At 41.6% G+C, this 25,149-nt stretch overlaps 1 long non-coding RNA gene across 16 annotated transcripts in view; it reads right to left on the bottom strand.

The window, feature by feature from the left end:
- The window catches only part of LOC308484953, a 256,925-nt gene that overhangs the window by 219,238 nt on the left and 12,538 nt on the right, over positions 1-25,149 (bottom strand). The window lies entirely within an intron of this gene.

Genomic DNA, 25,149 nt, shown 5'->3' with positions numbered 1-25,149 from the left:
GTGCTTTCTTCTTTGAGTAAAAATACTACCTGAGGCCTAAGCCATTACCCCAAGCCACATGCCATTAGAAATGTCTTTATAGACATTACCCTGCTTTGACCGATAGGCATAGCCACATAGAAAACACCAACTGCTATACTTTATGTTCTTCTTATATTGGGGTTTTGAGGCAGCTGTCAATGGAGGCACCATATCATTTCATTGATATGGTGCCTCCACTGATTGGTTGGTTGGTTGGTTGGTTGGTCAATCAATCAATCTCCTTTATTGGCATTGAAAAAGTGCATTGTATACATGGACACAACACAGTTAACAAAACATAGTGGAGATACTTTAGGATAAAACTGTCCAGGCATCATGAGGTACGAAAATAGCTCTTAGGACCTATGGTGACATAATTTCATGGCATCACTCAAAAATCTTGCCACAATCTTCACAATGTCATTCCTACAATTGTTCAGCAGATAAGGCAACCTGGAAGAGTCAGTGCGATAAATCTCCTCCTTCAATTAGGGGGCCAAATACTTGAAGTATTTGTAGTGTAGTGAGGCACCACATGACAAGCATTTGTGGATGTTAGACCACTCTGCTTCCAAGTTGTACTATAGGCAATCTGCACCAATGTAACTTCCAAATTTCTTTTTTTGTACTAGGCAAGTGCCTGCTAATTTTTACATATGTCTTATCTTCCATTGTATAACAGAATGTGCAATGCCTTATTTTCCACTACATCCCTGTCTTTTCTGGAAAAGAATCCCCCATGTCCAAGCTTACATGCCCTTTCTGCACTTTAGGATGCTGAATGTCTAAGTGCTGGAGAGGGGGAAGGAAATTTGAAAGGTCTATTTTGGCCAAAATGAGGCCCAGAGCAACAGGAAGTGCCTGTCAACATCACATTCAAAGTCACTCCGAGTCAGTGAGTTATGGTGACAGGATAACCGATTTGTGACAATGGGCCACAAGTTATTCATTAAGAATTGCAGGCATCCTTTCAATTGTCCACTCTGTCAAGTGGTGTTTTTTTCATTTGAGCAGATGGTGAGTCTTCAACAAGCTGCTCATTGTAAACTAAAAATAAACACTGCCCTGGGACTCCAGAAGCTCTCAACATAACCTTTAAGAATCTGACTGACTGAGCCGTTACAAAGACAATTAAATATTTACAATATTGCATTTGTGTAAACACACTTAAGGTGTAATAAACTGTACACTGAGCATGAAGAAACAAGCGGAGCATACAGAAAGATAGTTCACCTTGCCTTTCTGATCATCCCAGCTTAACGATCTCAATTTTTCACTGTGTCTATTGGGTCCAATGCTTCCAGCTAAAAACTGGGAGAAAAAGTAATTTATATATATAGTTTTACGATATACCTATATAGTCAGAGAAACGCATTTGGTTATTTTAGAAGCCCTATTTGGGCATTATTACCTCCATGTGAGTGGGATGTGGGTGGCGAATGGGATGCGGGTGGCGCTGTGGGTTAAACCACAGAGCCTAAGACTTGCCGATCAGAAGGTTGGCGGTTCGAATCCCCGCGACGGGGTGAGCGCCCGTTGCTCGGTCCCAGCTCCTGCCAACCTAGCAGTTTGAAAGCACAAAGTGCAAGTAGATAAATAGGTACCGCTCCGGCGGGAAGGTAAACGGCGTTTCCGTGTGCTGCTCTGGTTCGCCAGAAGCGGCTTAGTCATGCTGGCCTCATGACCAGAAGCTGTATGCCGGCTCCCTCGGCCTATAGAGCGAGATGAGCGCCGCAACCCCAGAGTCGGTCACGACTGGGCCCAATTCTCAGGGGTCCCTTTACCTTTACCTCCATGTGACTAAGATGATGTGGAGAAAGAGCTCCCCCTACCCTAGCCGCTGCATCCCCTACCAGTCCTGTTCACATACTGTCCATGCATTGGGACTTGTCTGCAAAAGGGAAGCCTGTTGAACAAGTGTAGACCCTCCATATAATTTGAACCCTGTGCATACTGCTAGCTATGGGGCTGTTGGGCAGCCAGCTTTCTTCCTCTTGGGATGCTCTGCCAGAGCAGCTCTATCATTTTCTACAGGGGCATGAAAATTAGTGAATTGCTCTCCCACAAATAGGAGAAAGGGTTGTAGCTCAGTGGTAGGGCATCTGCTTCCATACAGAAGGTCCCAGGCTCAATCTTTGGCATCTCCAGGGCTGGGAAAGATTCCTCCCTGGAACCCTGGAGAGCCACTGCCAGTAATGAGCTGGATGGATCAATGGTCTGACTCAGTTGAAAGCAGCCTCCTGTGTCCATAGTTTGTGCCCTGTGAGTGGAGTTGTGAATTGGAGGAATCCATTTTGTGACAGCTCTATGGATACATTAATACAATATCTAGTCCAAAGCAGTCAAATCTATTTCTCCTTCCCCACCAAAAAAAATAATTCCAAAGTAAATCCAAGTGAATTCACCTATATATAATCATGTTATTAACATGGTTTAATTAGGAGGTCCTTACAGTGGTACCTCGGGTTAAGTACTTAATTCGTTCCGAGGTCCGTTCTTAACCTGAAACTGTTCTTAACCTGAAGCACCACTTTAGCTAATGGGGCCTCCCGCTGCCGCCGTGCCGCCGGAGCACGATTTCTGTTCTCATCCTGAAGCAAAGTTCTTAACCCGAGGTACTATTTCTGGGTTAGCGGAGTCTGTAACCTGAAGCGTATGTAACCTGAAGCGTATGTAACACAAGGTACCACTGTATTACCATTAGAGCAAGCCTCATTTTTGAAATGCCATTCGTCACTTTCCATCGAACCTCAACCAAATTCAAATTTAACTAGGATTTAACTAGGAAAAGCACTGTTCATTTATCAGGTGTTTTTGGAGTGTGGGTGTTTTCCAACCAACTATAAGTGCATTGTCTCAAAACTAAGGATCTTCCGCAAGGACCAAGGTCCTTGTTCAACAGAGAAGTAGCATCCATGCACTTATGTGGCCTACTGCCCCCACCAAACTCTTAGTCCAGTACACTGTAAAACTGATGGTGCTCCCATGCCCCTCCCCTTTTATTTTCACCAGGAGCAAAACCACCCCAGTAGAGAACAAAATGTTTTTCTTTCCTTCTCTCCGACTGTCTCCAAGAGTGATGGAGACTGTCAGTGAGGAGCCAAGCATTAGCCTTTGGCAACAAACGGAGTAGATGAGATTGTCAAACAGAAGCAAGACGTGAACAAAATTGAAAACTGCTTTGTGTTTAATACCTGGAAATGCTACACCGTGCGCTTCTGGGAATTTCAACTTTGTTTATCATGGAAGGCCTAGTGCATCCCATTGAGCTCAAAATGTCTCCTAAATAAACTTTTATTCCGCTCAAAGGGTACGAGAGAGTATCCACTACAATCTACACAGTAATCAGTGTGGGCCATTTCATGTCTGTGGTTCGTACTGTGAATGCTAACGTAGGTCTGTGAGATTATGTGCCGGTTCCACTGCCCAGTTCTGTTGCCTTTATTCACACTGAGATCTATGTTGGTCTTACTTGCTGTTTATTTTCTGTGAGAAAGATATGTCTATACTAGGTCTGATTTATACATTACTACCATGTTGTCTGCTTTAAAAAAAAAAAAAGGCTTTTGTGTGGTAAGGTGTTCTTTTTCCCCTCCTTTTGCTGCATCTCCATGTGAGGTAAAGCTTTGCTGCTTGAATTTCTGCCCATGAGCCTTCTATTAGAGCCACAGCAGCTCTGGAGCCACAGCAGCTCTTATATATTAGAGCCACAGCAGCTCTTATATATATATATATAGGTACCTCGGGTTAAGTACTTAATTCGTTCTGGAGGTCCGTTCTTAACATGAAACTGTTCTTAACCTAAAGCACCATTTTAGCTAATGGGGCCTCCTGCTGCCGCCACGCCGCCAGAGCACGATTTCTGTTCTCATCCTGAAGCAAAGTTCTTAACCTGAAGCACTATTTCTGGGTTAGCGGAGTCTGTAACCTGAAGCGTATGTAACCTGAGGTACCACTGTATATATATATGTATGTATGTATGTATGTATGTATGTATTACAAATTTATAGCACTGTTGTTTAGGCCTGGGCGATATCTGGTTTTCAACATCGCGATATATTACTAGCTAAAAATTACGATATATCAATGTTGTAGCAGAGATGAGGACCTGATGAGTTCAAGACTCCCCTACACTAACTGTCATCAAAAAAGAGGAGGGTTCTTCGTGAGTTCTCAGCTAAAGTTGAGTATAGAAGAAAAGGAGCAAACTCAGGCACCAATAATTAAAGTTGCATACTAGTTCTTTCCAGAAGGGTAATGCTATTAGTCTCTTGCATCAAAAGCAAAAGCAGGCAACCTTATTCAAGGATAAAGTAACTCTTGTTTTCTCTTCCTTGGCTATTGCACCAGTTGAAATTTCAAATGAATATAACATAAAGCTCAGTCCCAAAGGCCGTACAAATTCATGTTACAAATCCAAGGGAACCAGGGGCCTTGTGTGACCATGCCCATTTACATATCTACATTTATCCATACTCAAATCTGAGTCATAGCAGAAATACCGCCCTTCCTGATGATGATAAAAAGGTAAAGGGACCCCTGACCATTAGGTCCAGTCGCGGACGACTCTGGGGTTGCGGAGCTCATCTCACTTTACTGGCCTAGGGAGCCGGCGTACAGCTTCCGGGTCATGTGGCCAGCATGACTAAGCCGCTTCTGGCGAACCAGAGCAGCACACAGAAATGCCGCTTACCTTCCCGCCGGAGCGGTACCTATTTATCTACTTGCACTTTGACGTGCTTTTGAACTTCTAGGTGGGCGGGAGCAGGGACCGAGCAACGGGAGCTCACCCCGTCGCGGGGATTCGAACCGCTGACCTTCTGATCGGCAAGCCCTAGGCTCTGTGGTTTAACCCACAGCGCCACCCGCATCCCTCCTAATGCTGATAATTCAAGGTAAATTAGGTCCCCAGCTAATCTTGAAGGTTGCCGTAGAATGAATGGGAGCTTTTTCTTTCCTTTTTGCCAGTATACAAATAGCTGGTTTTGCTGGTGATACCAGGGACCACATGCAAATTGGTCCCACATCCGGTTCTTACAGTGGCCAACCAGATGCCTATTGGAGGCTCACATGGAGAGCATGAGTACAACAGCACTCTCACCACTTACGCTCCTCATCACTATTCCAATCGTTTGTGTTTCCACTGCAGTATATCTCTGTTTACACTACTGGAGCTAAGGCAGGACTAAGGTATCCATTAGAATTTCAAATTAAGACAAGTAAGTATGCCAAGAGGGGCATACAAATCAAACTTATCCAAGCCATATTTACAATTGCCTCCCTCAAGGTTATGCGAAGGAAGCAGATCCATTCCGCACATTGTGTCTGTCGGCTATTGTCTTAAATATAAAGATAAACACTATTAATGAATCTGTTGATTAATGTTTGCTAAGCATTTTTGAACAGTGACAACGTACAAATCGTGATGGGTTATTTTGTGAAGCTTTTCACCCACGTCACCCAGCTGTATCCTATCAAAACCAGACGCACCTGGGAATTGTGAAAGAGCATTGATCTGAATAAACTAATCTCTTTTCTGGCCCTTTGAGCATAAAGGAGCTAATTTCAGTTTCATGACTTGAACCTATAAAACTTTATCAGCTATGATATTGTATGCTGCAACAGGTTAAAAAAAACACAACCCAATAATTATAGAAGGGGTATTAATCAACGTTTACTGGTAAATCACTTATTATTCACAAGAGTCTTGCCTCATTACATGCTGACTGGACTTCAGATAGCAAAAGTTCAGGCTAGAGTTGAGTTCTTCCTAGGAACAGAAACTTTGGGGGAGGGTGAGAAGAGGTTGTGGCTTTATATGACATACTATTAGAAGAAGTTGTTTCTCATCGTAATAGGTGTAGCGCTATCAAGGTCCTGGCTACTAGACCCACAGATGAATGGAAATTAATTCAAATTGTTTTCCGTTCAATTCAATTCCGCATTATTTCTTCACTGAAGTGAAGAAGGAAAAGCCTTCAAAGCTATTTGGCTGATGAGCCAGAGGGAATGTCTGGGATTACCTAGAAATCAAACAAAGGTTCTGGGAGGAAGTTCTGTTGTTTAGAACAGTTGCAGAAACAGGTATTTGTTTTTTGTTTTTAAATGATATTTATTGAAAGTTTAAAATTACAGAAAAAAGTGTTAAAAAAAGAGAAAAAGAGATTAAACAATACAAATCAATACATATAAAAAAGAAAAGAAAAGAAAAAGAAAAGAACAAAACACACAATACATCAAGACCAAAAACAAAAGCAAAAAAGTTAAAAATAGATCCAATATTTCTATATCTTTGTCTTTCATTAACTTGTTTCATCGACCTCCTCACACCTCCCTTTTTTGTATTCTAGTTATTCATTATTTCAGCAAATCCTTTCCATCTTTCACTATTTTCTGTCATTTAATTGTCTCAATTTATTTTAACTTTATCTTACCATAAAAAACTCTAAAACTTAAAACTTATTTGTACATAACTCCTTATAACATTTCTACTAAAGCCATATAGTTTCATTCCAACATTTTTCTAACACCCATACATTTTTCAATATTTCTCTAAATAAATTTTTTTAAACTTTCTTCCAATCTTCATCCACCATCTCTTCACCCTGGTCTCAGGTTCTGTCAGTCTTTTCTATCCATTCCATCTAGTCCATCAACCTGGTGATCTCCTGTCCGAGGCTCTTAACTCTTTTCCATGTCCCTTCTGCAGATCTTCTTCATATTTATACCTACACTTTACTTTGTCTTCTGCTGATCTTGTTCTTAATTTCCTTCCTTTGTCACTGAGGAGTAGGTCTCGGGAAGACTCCAACCTAACAATGTCTTTATCCCTTCTCGACAGGTCAGCCCATTCTCCATAGACAGGGCCAAAATCCAAAAAATAATTCAAAGCATGTTTCAAAGTCCCTCCAAAGTTAAAGGCCCTCGCCACTCCAATCTCCCCCTGGCCCAAAAACAGATCCCAAAGGCCAGAACATCCCTGCATGAAGGGATCTTTCCAACTTTCCTTCTCCAATCCAAGCGGGACTCCATCTCTCCAAATCTGGCTTTCTCCAGATTCGGTCTTCAAAAGCAACAGCCTATGCTCATACAAGGCCGAGGCTCTCTCCACTTGTATTACTTGAGGTTCAACAACAACCTCCTCCTTTGTCTTCTCCACAGCTTGCCATGTCAAAGCAGATTCCTGGGTCGGTTCCTGAGTAGTTTCTTTATAAGTATTCACTTTTTGTCCCAAATCAATCCTTTTTTGTCCAAAATTGTCAATGCTAGTAGTCATCGCATCCATCTTCTCATGAAGCTGTTCCAATAAAGCATTTGTTTTGCAAAAAGCAATCACTAAGGCTTCTTCTGTCCACATTCTTGTCCAAGGTCAATGTCTAATTCTCACGGCTTTAATCTCTACAGCTGGAGAATTCCCCAGATCCACTCCTGCAACAGTTTCAAGAGCTCCATCTAGGGGAAACAATTCCTATTTGTATCCGTCTTTTTAAAATCAGGTCCAGCAACAAAGTTAACAAAGTTAATTTCGATTTTCAGATATTTTGCTCCTTTCAAGTGCAAAAGGAAACATTGGAATCAATATGTTTCTCTTGTTTAACTATCTGTCAACATACGTTTTATTCACAGTCAATGAACTTTCCCAATACGTCGCTCCCTGGCAGCCCGTTCCCAGGTTCAAAACGGTGGTAATTTATCTTTCTTCACTCTCTCTCCTGCAGGCTTAAACAATCTAAACTTTCCCCCTCTTCTCCTGCTCCCAAGGGGAGTTTAGTAATTTTAGCCGATGGAGATTTAATCCTTTACAAAAAACTTTCCAGACTTTAGCTTGCAATGTCTTTGCTTCAATCTATTTACAAAAGCGGAAGGCGGACTTCCTGTTTGGAACCTTCCCACTTCGGTGCCAAATTAAAGATGTTTAGTAGTCCAATTTTCCGTTCGACTCACAGGTAGTTGTTTAAAGTCCAATTGTCCACAGGAAAAAGTCAGCGCTCTCCGGCAACAGCAATGCGGCTTCACTTCGTGAAAAAAGCAATCGATTCGAAGCACCGCGCCGCTCACCCCACGTCGCTCCGGATCCCCGAAACCAGGTTTCCCCGTGAGTAGGGGAGGCACAAAAGGTGCCAGCCGAATCCCACGTCCACAGGCTTCTCCCGCCTGTGGTTTTTAATGGGCCTCCGCCTCGCCGTGGCGGTCCAGACCCTGATTTCCACAAAGCGGATTCCTCCCGGTCAGAGGAAATCCGCCATTGCCGGAGGCGCTAACCCGGAAGTCTCCAGAAACAGGTATTTGTCACTGGAACTCAAAGTAGTCTAAGCTCACGACCTTGCTGTAATTCTATGTATTATTTATTTCTTTATTATACTAGGTGCTGATGCCAGCACTCCAGATGCTTGAAGCAGCTGGGGAAAACCAACAAAACAATCCAAATACACACACACACACACACACACACACACACCGGTCAAAAGCAAACCAACAATAAGACAGCTTCACGTTAGCTTCACATCTATTACTTTCGAATAGATTTTGCTTTAGGCTATTGTTTGTGCTGTCTGTGGCTTCCTTAACTCTTCTTCTTAAGTGTACATTTGCACAAAAATGCATTTTCATGAAACCATCATAAGAATGAGATGTTCAAAAGATACAGAAACCACAGATGCGCCTAGAAAAGGCAAGGCAGACTGTACATATCCAGGATCAGTAGATTCTACCCAAACTCCACAGAGATAGCTCTGAGATGACCAAGAAACCATAACAGAGTATGGCAAGGTCTCTGGGTTTAAACTCAACAGACTAAAAACAAAACTCATGGTAAAAAAATCTACAGAATCGGGGGGGGGGAGGAATTGGGGGATAGAACAGGATTGGAAGTAGTGAAAAAAGCTAAGTATTTGGGGGCTAGAGATTACCATGAAAAGTTTAAATTTGTTTGAAGATAATTATAAAAGAATTTCCACCAGTAAGCCCCTAAAACAATGTATTCCAGGGGAAGGATGGAAGAGGACCAATGATTGATCAACTGGGTCTAAAACCACCCTGTTTTCTGTGAAATTGTTTCAATTCAAATAACGCTTTAAGAGTGTTTCAAGTGAATCAAAGCAGTACCATGAGGCAGAGTGTGCTGGCCACCTCAAGCAGCCAATTTTTGGCATGGGACCTTTTTTTTAAAAAAAAAATGAATTTCCACTGGCACAGAGAGGAGGGGATGTCGTAAAAAGAGAACTTTTAAACTATGCCAACAAAGCCTTTTAATCTTTATTTAAAGGCACAAATGTCTATAATAGATCAATACTGTGATACATGTATTTTAATATTAAATGTCTTTATGCCTCCTAAGTGAGGGATTTGACACGTTCTATATTCTCTGCGTTCAATATCTTTTTCAGACTTTCTCTCACTGTGGCTCCATTTTTAGCAGCCTCAAACAATTCCAGTTCCATTTTATTATTGTTTAAAGATTCTTCACAGCACGGCTGCTCAGTGTGATGAAAATGAGAGCCCCTTTTCATCTGCGGAAGGTGTTTTGTTTTGTTTTGTTTCGTTTCTCCTTTTTGTGCAATGTGCTGATCCAGTTTTGGTATATCTTTCTAATAATTATTACTCCAAATAAATAAATAAATTATAATGACAATTCTCAGTGAAGCAGCAGCTCGTCACCATTTTGTTCAGATGTAAAGAGCTTTGTTTGATGCCTGCTCTCACTCTTGATTTTAAAAAAGGCTCGATCACTTAAAATATTTTGCAGCAGCTTCTTGAATGTTCCTCCTCAGCCGTCTTTCTTCTAAAGCCCCAAATGTAACTTTTCCCCAGTGGAGAGTTGCCCCTACCCCTTGAACCTTTCCCAACTGAATATCCCTTTTGAGTTGGGACAACCAGAAATTTATCCCTTTTTTGTGCTAAATTTATATTGAGCCATTCATCTCAAAGGAGCCCCACACATGAAATATAATTATACTGGCAGTTTTGTTTTCAGTCCCTTTCCCAGTAACTCCTAACACGGAATTCACTTTTCTTTTCTTTTTTACACCTTATGCCTTTCCTCCCTCCGTGGGCCTATTTCTTCACTCCAGCTTATTAAAGTGGCTCTCGCAGTGGGCAATCTGGGCCCTTGGCCCTTGATTTCTGGCCCTACACAAACACACACAGTTGAGATCTATATATATTCCTTTGTTTGACAGCTCAAAAGGCAGAAAATTGTCACAGTTATTTATTCTCCTTCGTAAAGAGGTACCCCTTGGATTTTCTGCCTCAGGTGCCAAAACATCTTACATCCGGCCTGACAATGATGAATCTACTTGGGATTCCCCGGGGGAACTGGGAATTTGTTAATATGGAGGAGTGGTTGGTGTCAGCTTGTTTTTAGGTGCACGTTAGTCGCTCTAACACGCACACACAAACCCTTTTAACTGAATACATTCCCCCTCCCCTTTGGGGATCTTTTGCACACTATATTTCAAAGCATGATAACCAGTACTCAGCTGACAAGAGAGCTGATTTGAAGAAATGGAGCCCCTCAGAGTTCGTGCAGAATGCTCTGCCGTTAATCCCGTAGTAGTACAGCTGTGCAAGCAATTTATACAACCCTTTATACTCCAGATGCTGACTGGAAGAAGCGCAGGGACATAAGTCTCACAAAAGATATCCACACGGCCGGCCCAATACATTTTGGCACCCGAGGCGAACCGCAAAATGCCACACATGCACACCAGTAAAGGAGTGAGGAATAAAGATCTACGTTGGGAACAAGGGTGGGAGGAGACTGGCAGCACCTCCTGTTCACCAAGATGCCACTGTTGAAGTGGCCATGGGGGACCGCCGAGGAGGGTAAAGGTAAAAAGGTAAAGGTAAAGGACCCCTGGACGCTTAAGTCCAGTCAAAGGCCACTATGCAGTAGCGGCGCTCATTTTGCTTTCAGGCCGAGGGAGCCGGCGTTTGTCCACAGACAGCTTTCTGGGTCATGTGGCCAGCATGACTAAACCACTTCTGGCACAATGGAACACTGTGACGGAAACCAGAGCACACGGAAACGCTGTTTACCTACCCACCACAGTGGTACCTATTTATCTACTTGCACTGGTTTGCTTTCGAACTGCTAGGTTGGCAGGAGCTGGCACAGAGCAATGGGAGCTCACCCTGTCACAGGGATTCAAAGCACCAACCTTCTGATTGGCAAGCCCAAGAGGCTCAGTGGTTTAGACCACAGCGCCACCCGCATCCCATACCACCAAGGAGGAGGCAGATCTAGCCCCTAAGGAGCACACTACAGCAGCAATGGGTGGTCCATTCTTCGGAGGCCACACCTGCTGTCTCTGTTGATCCTGCTGCCTGATGTGGTTGCCTCACCTTGCTCCAAGGGTGGGCCTGCCCTGGATATCTAGTTTTTTAATATTGCAGAACAGGAGGCCTTCACTGTATCTAACAATCTGCAGTTTTCAGGAAGGGGGAGGGGGCTGCAGCGTAGTGATTCCACCGAAAAACGAAGGCAAAAAAGTTTATAATCCTGCATTCCAGAAAGAAATAAGACTTCTGAAAGGTATAACTTTCATAGGAGAAAGTTGAAAGCAGAGTTGGAGTTTGTGACTCACCTCAAGGAGCTGAGTCAGACTTACAATTATAGAGAGCTGACAAGAGTATATGATTAGAGGCCAGATTGTAGTTGGTTGGTATCAGGGATGCTGTGCTTAAGAAAATATGGTTGAAATATCCTGAGCTCACCTTGGAGAGGGGGGAAATTTTCAGAAGCTTCTGGAGTAACAAACTGCCAAAAAGAAAACAAAATAAACCGGTGGCCATGGACAGAATTTCAGGAATACCAGAGAGAAAATGGGGGGGGGGGGGACGTCCCAAAATGAAACACGCCAGAAGGCAAAAAGTGTTAGAAGAAGAAAACATAGGAGGCTGGATAAGGCATGAAGTGTTGGAAGGAATGTTTGATTTTCACAGTGCTTATTAGCATGTGGGAAATGCAGCAACCAAGGTAACTTTGCAGCCAGGAAAATACATAAAATGTCTAAAATAATGCACTATCTATAACAAGAATCAGCCTGGCTCCAATAGAAAGGCAGATAAAGCATTCTTCATTGGAACGCTTCATGCAGCCAATGTATCACTAGATTATTTTTTTGTAGAAATACTGGAGGCATTGTAACTTTTAAAGGAGATTATGGGACACGAGTTAACACATAAGTAGAGCAGTGAGGGGGAAATGTGTGATTTCTTTTCCACCACCAGCAGCAGATACACAAGTCTACAGGCGAACTTGCTTGCTCAGAGAGTTTTTCAGTAGATGCACCAACCAAGATAAACACCTCTCCCACAACCTCAGCGCTACCATTATAGATGCTGGTGCGTTCTCTGTTATGGTTCACAAGAGAGAGCTAGATGCGCAGCTCATGACATATGCTTCTTGGCACATCAAAACCCCTCTTCTTTTCTGGGAATTGGAGCGAACATACCAAATGCAGCAGTCTAGAGAAGGTGTGAGAAAAAGCTCAGCTGGCCAGCTTTGTCAAGAAGAATAGCCAAAGATGTGTAGAAAAATTTGGTGATGTAATCATAGAGTCAGAAGGAACCCAAGGGTCATCTAGTCCAACCCCCTGCAATGCAGGAATCTCAGCTAAAGCGTCCATGACAGATGGCCATCCAACCTCTGCTTAAAAACCTCCAAGGAAGGAAAGTCTACAACCTCCTGAGGGAGTCTATTCCACTGTCGAACAGCTCTTACTGTCAGAAAGTTTTTTCGAATGTTTAGTCAGAATCTCCTTTCTTGTAACTTGAATTGTTTCGAGTCCTACCCTCCAGAGCAGGAGAAAACAAGCATGTATACAGTCCTTAAGATATTTGAAGATGGCTATCATATGTCCGCTCAGTTTCCTCTTTTCCAGGCTAAACACACCCAGCTCCTTCAAGCACTCCTCATAAGGCTGAGTTTCCAGACCCTTGATTATCTTGTTTGCCTTCCTCTGCACACATTCCAGCTTGTTGACATCCTTCTTAAATTGCGGTGCCGAGAATTGGACACAGTATTCCAGGTGTGTGACCAAGGCAGAATGGAGTGGTACTATTCCTATTCCTTTCCCTTTTCTATTATTGATTTGGGGATTAGTCCATCCTATCAGTAATGTAAAGTCTAACAGCAGCCCCCCAACATCTCAGGCAAGTCTCTCTCCCAGCCTTCCGCTTGAGATTTTGTTCCTAGACTGAGATATCCTTGCCAAAGTGATCCATGCCATTGTAACTTCAAGATTAGAATACGGCAATGAACTCTTTGTGGGGCTACCCTTGGTGTCCCAGTAGTTGCAGCTAATGCAAAATGTTGCTGCCAGAGCTTTGTCCTGTTTCTGTCTGGAATCCTATTACACCAATTCTGCATGTATGAGCAAAACTGCACACAATTTGGAGAAATTCGCACTAAAATCCTGGTGGATATTCGCAAGGACTTAAAAAAGGAACAATGGGGAAATGTTGAGAGCTGAACCTAAGCCAGGGGAAATGAGAAACTGAGAGAAACTGAAATTGAAAACCTAATTCACACAAACAGCAGATAATACTCTTCATGGACTAAGGCAACAGGTATATTGAGGTGGGTGCCATATCATCGGGTGCTTCTCAGTGGGGGAAATCCATTCATAAGCAAATCAGCACAACAGGAAGAAAGCTAGGGTGTACTTTTTCCATTACATCTAGTTGTCTATATGCACGGATTGTGGGGTTTTCTTTTTTACAAAGGAGTGTTCAGCCATGCAGCCTTCCACTTGCATTCTCAAGAGGCACAGTTAAGGAATACACACTTCATCAACTATTTCTATGAATTAAGCCTTAGAGCTAAGAGAGAGAGAGAGAGAGAGAGAGAGCATTCTTTATTGTTTTTCCCTTCCAAAAGGAATTAGAGCCTACAGTAAAAAAGTACCTCCATCTCTTCTTTGCCCGATCACATTCTTTACCAGATAACTTAAGTCAAACTGGAAGTAGATTTTTCTACAGCTAAGGTCAATCTAGTTATTACAAAGGCCAGCAATATTCCAAAATACTATTTTTTTAAATTAAAGAACCATGCTAGTATTGCATGCTGAGACAGCACCGACTAGTCGCAATTCATCTTCCAGGGAATTACCAGCCTACCTGACATTCCACAAATCCATTGTAAACATTAGCTGAGCCTCTGACCCTTTCTGAGAGTTCAGTGGCTATGGATATGTGGTGTTTGGCCCAGCAGTCCCATCCTTCAGCTGCCACCAAAGGAAAATTGGGTCCCCCCATGAATGTTGCAAAACAATTGCCTCCAGTCCTCTCTTTCCATTTATTTGAGCATCAGACTGAGACAGTACAAAATGTCTCACTTAGCATGGAAGGAGGTGGGACAGAAACTGAGAAAGCTCCGTTCATTCACACAGGAGAATAAGGTGACAGCTGAACTGCTGCTCAAATATAGGGCTCAGTCTAAGGTTCACTGTTGTTCAAGCTATATCAGAGCTCTGCTTTAGTATTCAGTCTTACCCCCTGCACAATGCAGCACCATTCTCTGCCATCGACTCCTATTTGTTTACCAATTCTGCTATGCAAAGGAATGCTCCAATTATATCCATTAGGATTATGACTTGTCTATGAGGCTTCCCTACATATACCCCTCCTGCCCTGCCCCCAAATTATTAGTATTATAATTATTAATTATTACTAGATTCCCCAATCCTTGAATTAAAGTCTGCCGTTTATTTATGTTTCACAGAATAATATAAAAATGGCAAACTGCTGTCAGCATTTAAAGAAGATGCATCTGACTCCTAATTATATAGAATTATAAAGAGGCCCTCTGTGAAAATTGTATATTGATCATTCAGCCTCTTTTATGACAGTGCACACTAACAGATGTCCTATAACCATACAATCCGGCATAATAGTTGCGTACAAACAAATGCTTGATTGGTATCAATGTTCTGTCATGCTCTTGCCCCTGTTAGACATAGAAATGGCACCCTCTTTGTAGATATGAGAAATAGAATCAAGTGCCATGCTCAGTTTTCACCTCTGAACGACAGTCCAAAGAATATTATATCTGGGGCACCCACCGGTTTCCTGACACTCCCTAGAAAAACCTAAGAGTTTGACAGGAGTGAGTGTCTATCATTCATCATTGCAAAGAAAAGCTTTTAAAGACTAAAGCTGCTCTGGGAGAGACTAGTGGTCAAAGACCACACTATTCACATTGTTTCTACATTCTGATACTTCATGTACAGAAGCCACTACACTTGATCCGAAGGAGGAATGTTTTCGAAGTCACATATTTTGTGCTTATAGACACTGATTTTCAGTTTGGGAGAGATGATGCTGCGATTTGAGGTCCTTCAATATATATTTAAAGATGACCAAGGAAGATTTGTTGCAATTGAAATTCAATCGCAAGGAGAGAAATTTTTGATAGTAGGTATTTACGCACCAAATGAGGGAAAATCGGAGTTCTACAAGAAGTTACACGAGACTCTGATGGACTATATGGATTACAATATGATTTTGATGGGGGACATGAATGGAGTGGTGTCTACAAATATGGACAAGGCATTGAGACAGGTAGTTACCAAGGATGCTAGACTACCAAAAACTTTTTTTGATATGACTGACAATATGGATTTAGTTGACATTTGGAGAATGAAGAACCCTTTGGGAAGAGAGAGAACTTTCTTCTCTGAGGCCCAAATGACATGGACAAGAATTGACCAAATTTGGGTAACTAGAGGGTTGTCTCCGAAGATTAGAAAAGTGGAAATTTGCCCTAAAACTTACTCCGATCATAATGCTGTGAAGATGGAAATGAAACTAATACCAACTGGTTCCTTTAGATGGAGGATGAATGACACTTTGTTTAGGAACGAAGAAGTGACTAAGAAGGCCCAAAAAACATTGAGAGATTATTTTGAGATTAATATGAATACCACTACCAAAAAAAGAATAATCTGGGACGCAAGTAAAGCGGTTATGAGAGGATTTTTGATACAACAGAATGCAATTAAGAAGAGAGTTCAAAATGAGAAAAAAGATAAGATTTTGGAGAAAATAAAGGAAGGAGAGAAAAAATTGAGAGTGAAACCAAAGTCGCAGGAGATCTTGAAAGAGATAAAGTTATATCAAGTACAATATATGAAAATGATGAACCAGGAAATAGAATGGAAAATTAAACAGATGAGACAAAAGACATTTGAATCGGCAAATAAATGTGGGAAACTGCTGGCTTGACAAATGAAAAAAAGACAAAAACTTAATACCATTACAAATTTGGAAGTGGAAAGGAAAGCATTGTTTAATGTTTGGATAAGATATAAGGACTTGTTTGAAAATAAAACCCCAAGGTGGCTGTCACCAATGGAAGCGAAGGCTTAGAAAAAGCTCAATATGGAGGCCAATTGGCCGAAATATTGGGAAATTTTGGAACAAGAGGGAGACAGATTAAAATTGCAGAGTTTTGAAAAACCAAAAAGTAGAGTGTGAGATTGGCTCCATTATTACCAAATAATGGAGGCGTACAATTTGGATAAAAAAATTGGTTTCCAGGTGGAAAAATCAAAACTGGAAACAGAACTGTTAGATCCCAAAACTAAGAACTTGTCAAGAATGTATAACTTGCTGTTGAAATGGAATACTCAGATGAAACAGTGAAATCAACTATGATTAAATGGGCACAAGATGTAGGACATAATATTATGATGGCTGACTGGGAACAGTTATGGACCACAGGTATGAAGTTTACGGCATGTAATACCCTGAGAGAGAATATAATGAAAATGATTTATAGGTGGTACATGACACCAGTCAAGCTTGCAAAAATATACCACTTGCCCGATAATAAATGTTGGAAATGTAAAGAGACTGAAGGCACATTTTTTCACCTTTGGTGGACATGCCCAAGGATTAAGACATTCTGGGAGATGATTTACAATGAAATGAAAAAGGTATTTAAATATACCTTTCTGAAGAAACCAGAGGCCTTTCTCCTGGGCATGGTCAGCCAATTGGTGCCAAAAAAGGATAGAACTTTTTTTATGTATGCCACAACAGCAGCAAGAATACTCATCATGAAGTATTGGAAGACACAAGATCTACCCACCCGGGAAGAATGGCAGATGAAGGTGATCGACTACATGGAACTGGCGGGAATGACTGGCAGAATCTGAGACCAGGGAGAAGAGTTGGTGGAAGAAGATTGGAAGAAATTTAAAGTTTATTTACAGAAACATTGTAAAATTAAGGAATGTTAGAAGGATGTTGGAATGAAATAATGCAGTTTTAGCAGAAATGCTATAAAGGATTAAGAAAAAATAGATTGCTAAATGGTGAGGGAGGGAAAGTAAAGTTACATTATAGTAAGATAAAATAGAGGACAAAAACTGGAAAAGATGGAAAGGATTTGCTGAAATAGCTAATTGAACTAGAATACAAAAAAGGGAGGTGTGAGGAGGTCAAGGAAATAAGCAAATGAAAGATAAGTTATGGGAAGATTCATTGTATATTTCTTTTTTCTTTTTCTTTTTTTCTTTTCTTTTTTTTTTTTATTATTGTGATGTGGTGTTTTGTATTTCTTTAATATGCTGTTCTTTATTTTTTTCTTTTTGTAACTCCTTAAAATTTAATAAACATTATTTTTTAAAAAAAAATGAGGTCCTTCGATAATACTTATTCAGAGTTATACACTTTTATTTTTGGATTTATTTCTTTATTTGTACTGTCAGCTACTGGCACTGTTTTATATTGTATTCTGTGCTGGGTGCTTTCAGATAGAAAAGGGAGCTATATATAAATGGCAATGCACCAGCATCTGTGGAGTTTCTGATGACTTTGCTCAGGACTTTGTGGCAGGCAAATAAGCCGTGTCTGTTTACATGTATGCCAATTTTTATAGCAAGTGCCAGGTACATCAAGATTTATGAACCCTCTGAATGGCCATAAATAATACACATCACCACCACCTTAATCTACCATTCTGCTAATGTTAAAGGGTTTTTAAAGCCTGATCACCTTCTCAGTCTTGAATAAATAGTATCTTTAATCTATAGAGAAACGAGTTGCTCACAAACTACATCGCAGGTCAGATGCATATAACAAGCCAAACCTAAACTGTGTAATGCCACAGTACTCTCTCAATGGATCACACCAAAGATTCATCAAGTAGGGATGGACAAATGAAACTCTTTCGGCTTCTCCCAGTTTCTCATTTTTCCACTCCTGAGTACAGTTCTCTCCATTTCCACATCAAGTTCTTTTTGTTTTAAAAAAACATGTCCAAATGAAAATTTGTACAAATCTTCAGGTGCATTTCACCTTATGCACACATTTTTTTTGTATGAAATTTTGTCTATACGTATTTTCACAAGCAACTTCCCCTAATACAATGCAGTTATATAATAAGATACTCTGAAACTGACTTTAAGGTGCCCATACTGGAAGAAAGGAACTACAAAGAAAAATTATAACATGAAACAGATGTATAATAATCGATCAAGATTATCACTAGTGGGCTGAATCAAGACAAAGGATTTTAATCACTCCAACCTTACAACTGTATCCTTTATACACCTGCCAACGATGCCGTCACTTTGAGCGTTGGATGAAGTGGGCCTGAGTCCACAAAAGCTTAGGCTGTAATAAATTTGTCAGTTTTTAAGGTGCCACAAGTCTCTGTTGCTTTTGCTGATTTACGTGGTACTGTTTGTCTATTGATCCTTCCACATCCATCAAGCCTCAGCCCTAAATGGAATTTCCGTTGGGCAAACAAACTGAATCCACACGCTGCTCCTGCAAAATTTAGTGGTGGGGAGTGAAGGGAATAAGAGATTCATTTTTAAAACATAGTGGCTTGCACAAAAATGAGATTATTATGTGTAATTGTAGAGAGGTTGGCTGGATTTGGTGCATTCATAATTTATGATCGTATCTTCTGTGTTTGTTGTAGATGGTCGTGCACAAACTAATCAAGCCCTCTTGCATAGTATTAGATTTTTAGGGAGTTTTTCATCTCAATGCTACCAAACAATTTTCCAGGCTAATGCAGTAGCAGGTCTCACATTTAAATGCAAGCAGCAGAGTCTGCTCTTAAAAGAAAACCATCTCATTAAAACTTAGGGAGGAAAGCTTGTTCTTAGGCTCATATAAAAGCTTTTCACTCTTTGTAGGACCCCAAGGAAATGATCGTCACCATCCCCACCCCCCTCCTTGCAGTCTAACTTCTAACTTCTAACTAATGTTTAGTTTCTCATCTGGTGCTGATGACGGTAGAATCACATGGCTATGCTTTTCATGCTTGCAACTATCGTATCACAGAATCCTCATTCACCACTTCTGTCACTGTAAGGTCACTTCCAACTTTTCATTCAAAGCCCTCTTATACCAGTCTTGGCTTCCTAAGAGGGCAGAGGACTAAGGGGATGTATTATTTATATTGTTTTTATGTAGATAATGTTCTCATACTGGAGGATAAACGTTAATGGTTACTAGAAGATATACAAGTGCCATCGCTAACGTGGACTTTGATATTTGATAAGCAGCAACATGTCCACTTTCAGAATTTGAAAGTTTGGTGAAACGCTATAGTAGCGATACTAAGGGTTTCATCTCAAGCTTATTGAAATCAGACATGAATGGTACAGGAGGTCTTAAAATAATATAAGAGCAAGAACTGAGTGTTTTTGTCTGGCTGGACCATGTCCTTGAACTCTGATAATAACTCTTACTCGTAGAAACTAGCCTAGGGAGCAATCCTATACATATGAGGCTGGCATAAAGCAAGCAATTGGAAAATTAAGCTGGCGTGAAGTTACATCAGGTCCAAACAGGTCTTTGAAATGCTTGTTTTTCTCCTTCTGGCCAGGTTGCTGGGTCATGCGACCAACCTGAATGGGCTTAGGATCCAGCCTGTGTCCCGCTCTCTGGTCCTGCCCTCAGAACTGTTGCAATGCATGGAAGCCCCACATGAAGCACTGAGGAGTCAACTGTATTTTAAGCAGGACTTTATTCCAGTTACAGCCTTGCATCATCATAAAGCAGTCTTCTTACATCTAGGAATCAGCATACACAACTGGGATTTGCATACAGAGGAGAAGCCAGTGTAGGGGAAGTGAGGCATACCTCTTTATACTAACTGGCTATAGACCAATCAGGCAACTCCCTATATCTCATGATGCTCACTCATCACTGAGTCAGCATTTCCACTTAGCACAGTGTTAACTCCTTGATACCCACAATGCTCCAACAAGAACACTCACGGGGGGGGGGGGATTTGCACCGGCTGGAATGAGCAAGTTACACCAGGGAATCTTTAGTTGAGCCAAGCTGGGGATGGAGCAGAGATCCATTGGATCCTAAGCAGCTCACCCCTGCAGATCTTGCCATAGGATTACCCCCTAGTGTACAAAGGCAACATCTACATCAGTTTTGCCTCTGGCACCATCTGCTACCAGCATGTGAGCCCATCACCTCAAAAAAGCTTATCCCAGACAGCCCACTAACTGAAATAGGTTCCCCCATCCTGGAGCCAGAAGAAAAATGTGATAGGACTGGCTTGACACGGTGGGTGTAAATTGTTAAAACACACACACACACCAACTTTCTGGAGGCACTCGTTGCTCATGAGTAGATCTAAAAATGAAATAGCTTTATTATTATTATTTTCCTCCTCTCTTTTACAGCTTCCGTAGTGGTAAAAATTACTTTAGATCTGTAAGGAATGTTAGCCCTTTCAGCAGAACTTTCCGTACATACTGCACAGTTAATGAGGGCTCTTTGCTTGAAGCGATCTCTTCAAAAGACAGGCACCAAAGAGAAGGGAAATCACTAGTGAATCTTTATGTACCTGGAATGAGACAGCTTATTTGAAGCTGGGCAATCAACTCCAGAGTTTAGAAAAGCTGGAAATGTGTGCATTGGTTTTTTTGTGGTGGTATTGGTGTTTTGCAACTTTCCTGATCAGTTCTATCAACAGCAACTATACATTTTCCAAGAATGACTTGTCTGCCATTGCCATCCATTTCCAGCGACGTGTTGTGGAAAAGGAGTGTTGTTGGACTTGTTCTAAACAACCTTCGAAGTTTGCACAGGCACCAGTGAGGGCCAGCAATCCTAAACCAGCAACCCATATAAGCAGAGAGAGCAAGAGAACCCCAAAATTCTCTGACAATAGCAGACACACAATATTTCCATGGTGGACAAGCTTAGGTGGAAAGTATTCCTTGAGGGTGAAAAGTCTGAAAGTCACTAGTCTAGGATAGCAGAAAAAGAAAAAAAGAAAACTTTGAATCAATCCTGGGAGGAGCTGCCAGGTAACCTCCAGCCATTAATACGGATATACTGGAGAAATACCAACTTAAGAACAATGGCAAGAGAAGTTGATGAACTATGCAGAACTGGCAAAAATGACAGACAGACTAAGAGAAAAAGACAACAGAGACTTTGAAAAAGATTGGGAACCATTCATATTATATTTGCAGAAACAAAGAAAGTCAATAGATTTGATGGTGGGATTTAAATAAACATTCACATTATTAGCATTAGAAAATGTTTAGAAGATAGTGAAATATGATGGTGTATTTACTGTTATTTTTATGACTTTAGGCTTGAAGTTATGTTATTAATAACTGTTTCTGTTAAGAGAGAGCAAACTGGGTGAAAATAGAAACAAACCAGAAGCTGAAGTTGGGGGAAGCCCTGGAGGGGAGGGAGGGAGGAATATATAGTAAATGTTAAGAATTTGAGATGTATGTAATGAATGAAAAAGAAAAAAAATGTGTGTGTGTATATATATATATACACACACACACACACACACACACAGTGGTACCTCAGGTTAAGTACTTAATTCATTCCGGAGGTCCGTACTTAACCTGAAACTGATCTTAACCTGAAGCACCACTTTAACTAATGGGGCCTCCCTCTGCTGCCACGCCGCTGGAGCATGATATCTGTTCTCATCCTGAAGCAAAGTTCTTAACCTGAAGCACTATTTCTGGGTTAGGGGAGTCTGTAACCTGAAGTGTGTGTAACCTGAAGCGTATGTAACCTGAGGTACCACTGTACACACACACACACACACACACACACACACTGATAGCTATCCATCCTCATCTACCGCCATGTTTTTCAGTCAATCACCTGCAAGCACAGAACATTCCAAAAGCTTCTGGCTCAAAGGTCAGGGCTACAAGAATAAGAATCAGGTAGAGGAACACCTATGAAACTCTGGGAAACACTAGCAGAAGAATCACTTACCAGGTTCAGCTAAAGATTCCTGACAAATGCAATGGCATCTAGAGTACATTAGCATGCTCCTGGGGGCACAGTCCAATAATCCCACTCCATTTGCAAAGTATCCGAGATCTTTAATTATCCAAAGCAGACAAACTTTAATTTTATTTACCTTTCATGGCTCCCTTGCACCAACATGTATTATTTATGGAGCGCTGATAAGGCATGCCATAGTCTTGCCCAGCTTCTGTCACCCTGCTAGCCCAAAGGAACAGTGAGTATTGAACCAAACTGTGCCCATATATTGAGTCACCCAAAGCCCATTGACTTGCAAAAGATTAATGAGCAAATGCAAGAGAGCTGGAGGCCATTAACTTCAATTGGCCATTCATTCTGCAAGTTAACACTGTGGGTGAAATCATTACTGGAATTATGAGTGACTTTAAATTAACTTTTTATATATTCTTCCCATTATAATTTGTTTTGCCTACAGTGTTATTATATTATTTGTCATCTGAATTATAGGTACAGTTTGTCCAACAGGAGCTCTGACACCGAGTACTTTAAGTACAATCGATACCATTTGGCTGCAATGCAAGTTGCGCTCATTGCAACTTTTTGTGTTATTTTGTTATATTTTAGACTTCGAAAAGGACAGGGAAGACTTTGTCACAATGCTACACATCAGTACATGGTTTGATCATAATAAGTAGCACTTAATGTATATAAATAGATGTCTACCATTTACAGCAGGAATGTAGAATACGTGGCCCTCTAGATGTTGTGAAAGTCCAAACACAAAAGTTGTTGAGCTTTTTTGCAAAATCTCAAAAACAAAAGTGAAGGTTTTGAGCTGTTGCAATACATCAAGATTTTCCAGGACATTTCTGTGATTTCTGCCTAGACACTGTTTACGCAGAGGCTTAGCAAGGTCAGGTGGTACCTAGTGCAGAAAATTTTTGTCACCCGCCCCTCACATTGATGGGATCGGGGTAGGCTTGGGAGTCGCGGGTGGGTGGCACGCCGAATGTCACCCCTGGAAACGCCGCCCACCAGCGACTCCCAAGCCTCCCCCAAGCTGTCAAAATGAAGGCAAAGCGGCGCAGCTCCCTTCCCCCAACAGCTCAGGGTAGGCTTGGGAGTCATGGGTGGGTGGCGCGCCAAATGTCACCCCCCTCAGCGATGACACCTGAGGCGGTCGGCACCCCCCGCACCCCCCTTCCTACGCTTCTGTGTTTACGACTGCCAAATACCGGCTATGTCCAGGAAATTCCAGACATATGGCAGCCCTACATTGGGCATGCTGCTCTATGGATGATGAACTCCCACAACATCTACAGAGCAAAAAGTTCCCCAGCCCTGATTTACAATCCATGCCTTTCAAAATCTCCCATCAAAATACAGTCATAGTAAAACAAGTAATATCTTAGAATTAAAGAGCTGCTTACGTTATCATAACTACAAACATACCTGATCACTAGCAGAAAAACACAAGGTTTTGGAGGAAGTTATAACGATCATACCTACCACAAAATTTAGTATGTCAGGAGTGTTCAAAGCTAGTAGGACATTTATTCAGGCAAAATTCTTTTGTCTTTATATTTATTTAGCCTAATTATTTTCATTTAGCCTGTTCCCTACTTTGCAAAATCAATCTTCTCCATAACTCCCATTTTTGAGCAAAACCATCCTTTTATCCAGCTTAAGAAACCACACTGTGTAGGGATGGCCAAAATAATACCAATGGATGGTATCTGAAATATACTCAGAGTCGCAAAGTGATTTCATGCTCTTTATTCAGCTCATAGTGGTGAGGAGGAATGAATAAATGTCCCCTCACAGTATCTGCTTTATATACATTATTTACACAATGGGCTGCTGCATTCTGAATCCTATTGTTCTAGGACCAATCAGACTGCTGCCTTTTGGATCCTATTGTTCTAGGACCAATCAGACTGCTACAGTTTGGATCCTATTCAACTCAGTACATAACAGTATCAGACCTACGCCAAGCCAAACCTTGCCTTGGCTTAGCACAGGGTGGCAGTGAAAATTATTTGAGAGCAGCAAAGCAGTTGTGAGCTTCTCTCTTGGAGCTCTCATATTTGCATGGTCTTACTAAGCTAAGATCTGTCTTACAACTGCAGGCATTGCATAGTGCCAGGGGACTGCCATCGGAACAGGGAAGGAAAGCTGAGGGGCAGTTGGGTTACAGGGAACCTCCGAAAATCTTGTGAAGCAGTTCCTCTTCCTGTGGTGGGGAAAGCCACACCCCCAGTGGGGAAGAGGAGAAGGGACCAGAGGATGCTGCTGGGAGCCTCAGCACCACTCCTGGTCAAGCTGGCCAGGAGGGAAGCACGCCTCTTCCATTGCCCACCCTGCACAGAGGTGTAAAACACAAAGAAGGAAGGAAAAGGCTGGGGGTGACTAAGCTCTTATGTTGGGGAAGGACCCAGAAACGACCACTCCCAGATTCTGGTAGCGATTGAGGCAGACATGAACTTGTGGTTCTGCACTGTAAATAGTTTTGCACCAAAATAAAAACCTGTGAAAGACAGGTCGGAGCCCTGACTGGTTACTCACGAGCAACCACCACTGCCATCTGACACATAGAATTCAGAGTTCCTTAGAATTCAAGTTCCTGATAGCTGGGAGGGGAACCGAGAGGTAGGCTAATACAATGAAGAAAGGTGCAATTGGAAGCCCATAGCTAGTAAAATCAGTTCAGTAACACTACTAAACAACTAACAAAACAAAAAAATCAGCAGCAGCTGGACTAGAACCATAGATCTCCTCAGACACCATCAAAGATATGGCACGTGAGTATTAACTCACCCGAGCTTCAGCAAAGATTGCTCTAGGCACCTGTCACAGAGTATATTTCATAACTTGTGTCAGGTGCACACA

This window comes from Podarcis pityusensis (assembly GCF_964106645.2).
Source record: "Podarcis pityusensis genome assembly, chromosome: 9".
In the NCBI taxonomy this organism is placed as follows: Eukaryota; Metazoa; Chordata; class Lepidosauria; order Squamata; family Lacertidae; genus Podarcis; species Podarcis pityusensis.
Note: the sequence above shows the minus strand (reverse complement) of the source record. Positions and strands in the feature narration are given on the sequence as shown.